General features: G+C 35.4%; 1 pseudogene; it reads right to left on the bottom strand.

Annotated features, from left to right (window-relative positions):
• Positions 1 to 207: 207 nt before the first annotated feature.
• LOC100918517 lies at positions 208 to 2,027 on the bottom strand (annotated as a pseudogene).
• Between the last annotated feature and the right edge of the window lie 5,902 nt (positions 2,028 to 7,929).

Here is a 7,929-nt window from a genome sequence, read left to right as displayed (position 1 = left end):
TTTCAAGCCATTTCCCTCACTTTGAAATTAAGTTTCTGTTTGATTTCTGACTCTCCAGACTCATCTTCTGCACACATTCAAGTATTTGGAATGCCCAGATTTATACAGCAGCTTAAATGTTACTTTTAAAGTGCTACTGCCTTGGCTACAAATTTGAGTCCTTCAATTTTAGTAAAGTTGTGTGGAATGCCCTTTCTTATGGATTGTTTAGTCAACCTTTTCAATGAAGGACTTCTCCACGCCTTGGGAACTCACTTTAGTAACAATAGTTTTGCAGATCTTCTCCAATTCTTTCTGCTGATGCTTAAATTCTTCCTTCTAAGCAGTCTAGTTATTATCCAACCAGCTGATTATTTCATTACATTTGTCAAGGATGTTCTTTTGTTTGTTTTCATCACTAATTTTTCATTTTCCATGGTTACCTTCATGTGGAAAGCCAAAGACTCAAGAGAATTCTTGGAAGACATCTTGTCTTTATGCTTATCCTTAGCCTTGTATTTCGCAGCCTCCTGGATTATATATGATCAATGAAGTCATTGCTCAGACAACCTTTGACATTGGCAATAATGGTTTTGTTCTTCTTGCCTGTGCTTTTATCCACAGCAGAAGTGAAAATGCCATATGAATCAATGTCAAATGTTACTTCAATTTGAGGAACATCCCAAGAATTCTGGGAAGATTTCCTGTGAGCTCAAACTTGGCAAGCAGGTTGTTTTCTTTTGTCATTGATTTCTCATCTTCATAAACCTGAATAAGCATATCAGTTTGTTTGTCAGAATAGGCAATAAAGGTCTGTGTCTGCTTGGTGAGGATGGTGGTACTATGTTTGATCATAATTCCTGTCATAATTCCTCCAGCAATTTCAATTCCCAAAAAACGAGGAGTGACATCCAACAGCAACAAGTCCTGCATGTTTTCAAATTTATTTCCAAATAAAATGGCAGACTGGACAACTGCACCACAGACAATAGCCTCATCAGGATTGATACTCTTATTGAGCTCCTTGCCATTAAAGATTTCTTGAAGAAGTTCTGGATTTGGAGGATGCAAATGGAACCATCCATCAGGATGATGTCATTAATCTGTGATTCATTTATCTTAGTATCTCTTAAAACCTTTCCCATAGCATCCAGTATGCCATGGAAGAGATCAATATTCAGCTCTTCAAAACAGGCTTGGGTGTTTGGTGTATAGAAGTTGACATTTTCATAAAGCAATACAAGTCTAGGTGCTGGAAGAAAGGATAAGTTTTGCACATTTACAAATTGTTCACAGATAGTGAATAGTCCTCTTGTTCTTACTGATGTCCTTCTTGTGCTTTTGCTTGAACTCAGCAATGAAATGGTTGATCATGTGAGTGTCAAAGTCCTCCCCAACCAAGTGGGTGTCCCCAGATGTGGACTTGACCTCAAAAATGACATTTGCATGGAAAATCAAAAGTACCACCTGCAAGATCAAAGATCAAAACATTTCTCTCAGCACCAACCTTTTTGTCCAAGCCATTAGCAATAACAGCAGTAGCTGGTCCATTGATGACTTACTTGGAGCATATTGAGACCAGTGATGGTTCCTACATTTTTTGTGGTCTGATGTTGAGAATCATTAAAATAGCCTGATACTGTGATCACAGCTTTTGTAACAGTCCTCCTGAAGTAAGCTTCAGTTTTTTTCTTTCAGCAAGGCCATAGAAGATACTTCTGAATAGAAACTTTTGGCCTCTCCTTTGCTCCCCATTTGAACCTTAGGTCTGTCTGATTATTCAGCATCATAAATGGCCAATGCTTTATATTTGATTGTACAACTATATCATCACATCTTTGGCCAATCAGACATTTGGCATCAAAAACTGTGTTGGCGGGGTTCACTGCAACTTGATTCTTTGCAGCATCATCTACTAAATGTTCTGTGTAGGTGAAGGCGACATAGCCTTGGTCATTGGCAATGATCTCTACTTTTCCATGTTGGAAGATTCTCATGCAGGAGTAAGTGATAACAAGATCAGTGCCAACTGTGGGTCCCTTCAACATTGTGCTGGAGAGTTAGGCTGTAGCTGACCACTGTGGAGAATTAAGGGCTACTGCTGCTTTTCGTAGACCCTCTCTGGTCTGTTCTGTTCAGTTGCAGACATACACAGGTTAGCAAGTCATATAAGTCCAATGGATATTAATCAAAATGAGATGTAGAATTGAACAATGGATTGAATTGAATGTGGAACCAGAGATTTATTTTTCTACAATTCAATTCCCCCTTGTCTGGCAAGTCTTCTGTTCTTATCCCTGCTCCAATCCTCCAAGCTTTATCCTTTATTGAACTGCCTATTCTTTGTGAGGAAAACTCCAGGGACCCTCTAGTGACCCAGTTTGTCTCAGATCACCCTGGTAAGGATATCTTTCCTTAAATTGCACACCTCTGTTAATTGTTTTTAAACTTCAAGCCTCGGTAATTATGTGCCAGTGTAAATTTAGAATCAAAATTGTGCACTTAAAAAAAAAAAAAAAACTCTCTGTGTTTGTATCTATCTTGTGATTTTGTCTGTTTGTGTTTTTGTAAAATATAAAATATCTGTGTCATGTTTGTATTGTGAGCTGGATTCACCTTGAAAGACTTAAATTACATTCTGTCAGAAAAAACTTCTAAGAGCTATAGCTTGCAAGTTTAGAAAATTGAGAAAGATTAAGGAACATTCATTGTTGAAGCAATTGTCCCAGAAAGAAGAACTTTAGGTTTTCTGAGGGAGACTAGGTTATAAGAAAAGAGAAAAAAAATTTGCAAGACACTTTTTTTTTTCTGTCATTCAGCTTTGGTTATGTTGAAATTATATAAATAAAGTCAGATAATCATAGTTTGTGGAACCACTAAAAACATTTGAGCAGTTTAAGGAGTTTGTATACTAATCATTTTAAGATTGTAGGAGAGAACTCCAGTGACTTTGGGGTTAATTCCAAGAACTCACACCTTTCTGAAATATCTTAATAAGTTTTGGTGTATCACTCTGTATTATTGGTTTTAAGGGAAAAAATAAAGATTAGATTTTATAAAAGTTTTTTAAATAAATGGCTAGATTAATAGCCATTCTTCTAGGGCAGTGGAGGAAGGCACCTAGTTTAAGTAATTCCAGAGCGAAGAAAGAATAAAATAGTAAATAGTTTGCACCTTACAGCAAACGCTCATTAACTTTCCTTGACATATCTGACCATAGAAAGAGAAAAGATTATTTAAATGAAAAAGACTCCTATGACTCCCCATGTCAGGAAACCCTCTCCTCGTTAACCCTTCTCATCTCAGATCAGATTCCCAAATACAGGTGTTTAAAAAAAATGCAAGGAAACTTGAATTATGTTCTGGTTGCAGAAATTTATTAGCTGTGTAATCTTAAGTGAGATATTTTATTTCTGTCTGCTCCAGTTTCTGATCTTGCATAATAGTGCTACCTACCTTTTAGGTTTGTTGTGAGAATCAAAATGATATAATGAAGTTAAAGTGCTTAACACAGTATCAGGCAAATGCTAAGCACCACATTATTATTTGTTTAATTGAATGTAATTGTTCCATACCTAATAACTCTAAAGTGATTTTAAAATGTCAGAGGTAATAAGATCAATGACTTTTACGGGTGATAATTTGTAAATGCAATTGATGTCATCTGAAGTTTATTGTTTGTGTTGTTATTGTATTTCTAAGTTCTTTTAAAATTGTGAAATTTGAGAGATGTAACAAATGTTCTTAGACAAAACAACTTTTTAATCTGGGTGCTGTTACATATGAATTGAACTTTTAAAAAGATGGGATAAAAATAGATATTTGAAAATGTTAAATGTTTAATGAGGAATATTTTATTATAAAGTAGATAATAATAAACATACCATGATAGCAAGTTTTCATTGGAAATTCTTGGATAGTATGAAAATCTATAGGGTGATTTAAGGGTATAGTTTCAACATATCAATGATGAGTAAACTATCAGGTTTCTGTTATATATCTGAATCCCAGAATATGGGTAGTTTTGGTTTATAAGCAAAAGATGAAAAATGTTAACTATTATGGAAACATCAAAAAAGATATTCAAGCCCTAAATTGTGCTTAGTGAAATTTTACTATTTAAGGTAAACATTCTTGAGACTGTTATTTACTATTATTTGTTTGAATTGTCAAGTCAATAGTAGAAAATGGCATATGCTACAATCTGGAAACTGCTTACGGTGTTTTATGTCTGTGCCTGAGAAAAGTTTTTGGATGGCTTTGGTTCAGCCTAGGTAGGATCCTTCTGGCTCTCTTTCCCTATTGTACTATTTCCTTTTTGAAAAGGAAATTTCCCTATCCCGTTAATCTTGAGCCCTACTTTTGATTCCATGTGACTATAAGATTGGCTGTCAGATGTGACTTATGCCTGGAATCAAACAGAGTTTTTCCACTTGTTATGACCCATGACATTTTTATAACTATGTCCCTCTTTTTTCTTTTATGGCAAATTTCCATAATGAAGAAGTTTTGGTAAATACAATGATAAATTTATCAAAAATAGATTGATACTGGAATATGTTTGAGTTACTATAATAGAATACAAATATGAACATCTTGTAACTTTAATCTGTATTTGTGGTCAAATTATAATATAGTGATGATATTCTTTTGAGGCAAAATGATTATTCAAAGTAATAAGAGAAAGCTGTTAAGTGAAAGTTTTCCAATTAAATAGAATAGTAAATTTTGAGAAAACCAACAGGATTAGACTTTCTCTAAAAACTATATAGTGATATATATGATTGGCTTTCAAAAATTATCATAGAAATTTAGACTGTTAGAGTGTTTTAGTAATAAGTTCTCAAAATTGAATTTTACACATAAATTGTATGGATAATGGCAAAGAAAATGAAATTATTTTCCCATTATCTGAGTATCTGCTTGATAATTTTAAAAGGCAGAAGAGTTCATTTGCAGTTGGGCTCTCATAAATTTTTAAAAGATTCTTATATCAGGTAAAGGATTTAGATAAGGATAGAAACAGGAAATAATATATAAACTGAAATTCTCTGAAGTTTCAAAATTGAAGAACCAAATTTAAGTGAGAGTACTAAATAATATTAAGGTAGAATTATTTAGGAATTTTATAGATTTGAAACCAGAGAAGCAGAGTTTTCTTTAGATCTATCTTGAGAATAAAGCCTTTTGTCCAAGAAAAAGAGATCTAAGGAACAGATAATTACATGAGACATCTGGGACTGAAAATGTGCTGATTAAATGGATATTGAGAATGGGTCACTAGGATATAAGGAGACTTGGTGTTAGTTAATATTGGTGATGTTTAAGTAAGTTCTTGGTTTCCTTAGTGATATGTAAATCCCCCCTTCCAAGAATTTGTCCTTTTTGAAACCCCTAAGTAGTTTGATTTGTACCTGACAATGTAATTATGGGAATTATGAGAAAGCTTAATTGCATTGTTTGAACCTAGATCTGTATGTCTGGGAAACTGGACCATCTGTGTGTTGTTCAGAGATCCCTAGCTAAGGACCTATGCTATACTGACCAGAAACTCAGATCCAAGATTAATCCAAGGTATTTTCCCTAAGGAGCCCTAGAAGATCCTTCTGACTACTCTTATAGCTGCCAAACTTGTCGGTATCTACTCCTGGATCATCTGAAGAAAGCCCCTGCTCTTGAATGAATGGCATAACCCTCCAGGTATCACAAAGTTTGTCCTAGTACAGACCCAGAAACAGCCAACATCCAGATGAAATACCTGTCCCAAGATTGTGGAGGTCTGAGTATAGTGTCCCAGGGCACTATGCTCAATGAGCAAAGCAGAATTGCAGTAGTTAAAAAGGAATGAGATAAGCTAAATTAGACATTTCTCCACTCTAAATGTTCATGTGAACTATTTATACCTGATCTGTCATAGAGTCTTCCAAGTTTCTATTGGTATGATCAGTCATAGTTGATTATACTGACATAATGATACGATTTTGGTGCTCTTTGAGCATGAAGCACAATAACCAATATATGTGATACAGTGAACCACTAGAAAATCTGGGTTCTCATGCTCTTGCTCTCCTCTGGTTCTTCACCTACATATCTAACTATTCCTTCTCAGCATATTTTGCTTGTTCATCATTCATACTATAGCCCTAACCACAGATAAACACTAAGGGCCTTCTTCTCTGTCTCTTTCTTTCTATTTCTGTCTTTGTCTCATCTCATCCCCCAATTCGCTCTTAGTAACTTCATTAGTTCCCATGAGTTTAATTGTCATCTCTCTGCAAATGATTCAGATTTATAGATCTCTAATTCTACTCTCTAATCTGATCTCCTATCATTTATCTCCAATTATTAGTGAGACATTCAAGCTGAATGTTCTGTAGTTATTCCAAAACTCAACATGACCAAAACAATTCATCATATTCTCTCCCCTCCTCCCCCCCCCCCCAGTCTATCTTCCTTCTGAATTTCCCTATTTCTGTCAAGGACAACATCATGTTTCCAAAACTCCATATTGTCCTTACTTTTCATCATCCCACATCTTGCTATTTCTACTTCATGAATCCAATCCCTTCTCTCCACATGCACATCTGTTTAAGTTCTCATATTCTCTGACCTTCACATCTCCTCATATGTTTCCCTGCCTCAAATTTCTCCCGATTCAATCCATTTCCACAGAACTGATTTTCATATTGCTTGCTTCAGGTTCTGGTCTTAGGGAGCGGGGAAAGAAGGCAGAAGGGAGAAAAATTTGGAACACAAGGTTTTGCAAAGGTGAATGTTGAAAATTGTTTTTGCATGTATTTGGAAAAATAAAATATCATTAAAAAAAAAAGAACTGATTGCCCTGAAATTCAGATCTGACCATGTCATCTCCTTACTCAATAAACTCCAATGGTTCCTTAATGCCTCTAGGATCAAATAAAAACTATTTTGACCTATTTTGATTCTTAATAATCTGAGCTTGCTCTGCATTTCCAAAATTATCATATGCCAGTCCCCTTCATGTACTCTGCCTTCCAATCAAACTGGCCTTCTAACTTTCCTCACCCATAGCTTTCCATCACCTATCTCTGAATCTTTGTCTTTGGTCCCTTCCATTATTGGAATGTACTTGTTTCTCACCTCCACTTCTTGGGAAGCTTTGTTTTATTAAAACTTACTCCAAACCTTCCACCTAAGTCCATTTCTTGTTCCCCAGATGCTAGTAATCCCCTAGAGTAATGTTTAACAAATATTGGTGGTATGACTTTAATCACGTCATTGAATTTTTCTAGATCTCAGTTTTTTTCCCTCTTCCTTCTCTTTCTTCTTCACCAGGGTTAAGTGACTTGCTCAGGATCACACAGCTGGATTTGAAATTAGGTCCTACTGACTTCAGGCTTGGGCTCTATCCACTGTGCCATCCAACTGCCCCTAGGTCTCAGTTTCATTTACATTTTCTAGGCTTCTTCATCTTTGTAATGGGAAAATTAAATTCAATGATCTCTTTGTTATTTAGATGTATCCAACTCTTCATGACCTCATAGACTGCATACAGCATGCCAATATTGTCCATGAGGTTTTCTTGGCAAAAATATTGAAATAATTTGCCATTTTATTTTTCAGTAGATTAAGGCAAACAAAAATTAAATGTCTGAGGCTGGATTTAAACTCAAGTCTTCCTGACTCCAGCCCTGCACTATTCACTGAGCTACCTTGTTGCCTCCAAGGCAAATAGGGTTAAGTGATGTGCCCAGGCTTGCACAGCAATTAACTATATAAAGCTGAATTTTAACTCGAGTCTTCCTGACGCCAAGCCCAGCACACTGTGCCATCTAACTGCTTTCCAATGATCTCTTTTTAAAGAGATACTTTTGCTAAACTGAATGGAAAATGAATTATGGAAGAAATGCTTCTATTTTCCATTATTTCCAAAGTTTGATTGTGTTTGGGTAATGTACTGAAATAGTCTTC

This window comes from Sarcophilus harrisii, chromosome 2, assembly GCF_902635505.1.
Source record: "Sarcophilus harrisii chromosome 2, mSarHar1.11, whole genome shotgun sequence".
Lineage (NCBI taxonomy): Eukaryota > Metazoa > Chordata > Mammalia > Dasyuromorphia > Dasyuridae > Sarcophilus > Sarcophilus harrisii.
Note: the sequence above shows the minus strand (reverse complement) of the source record. Positions and strands in the feature narration are given on the sequence as shown.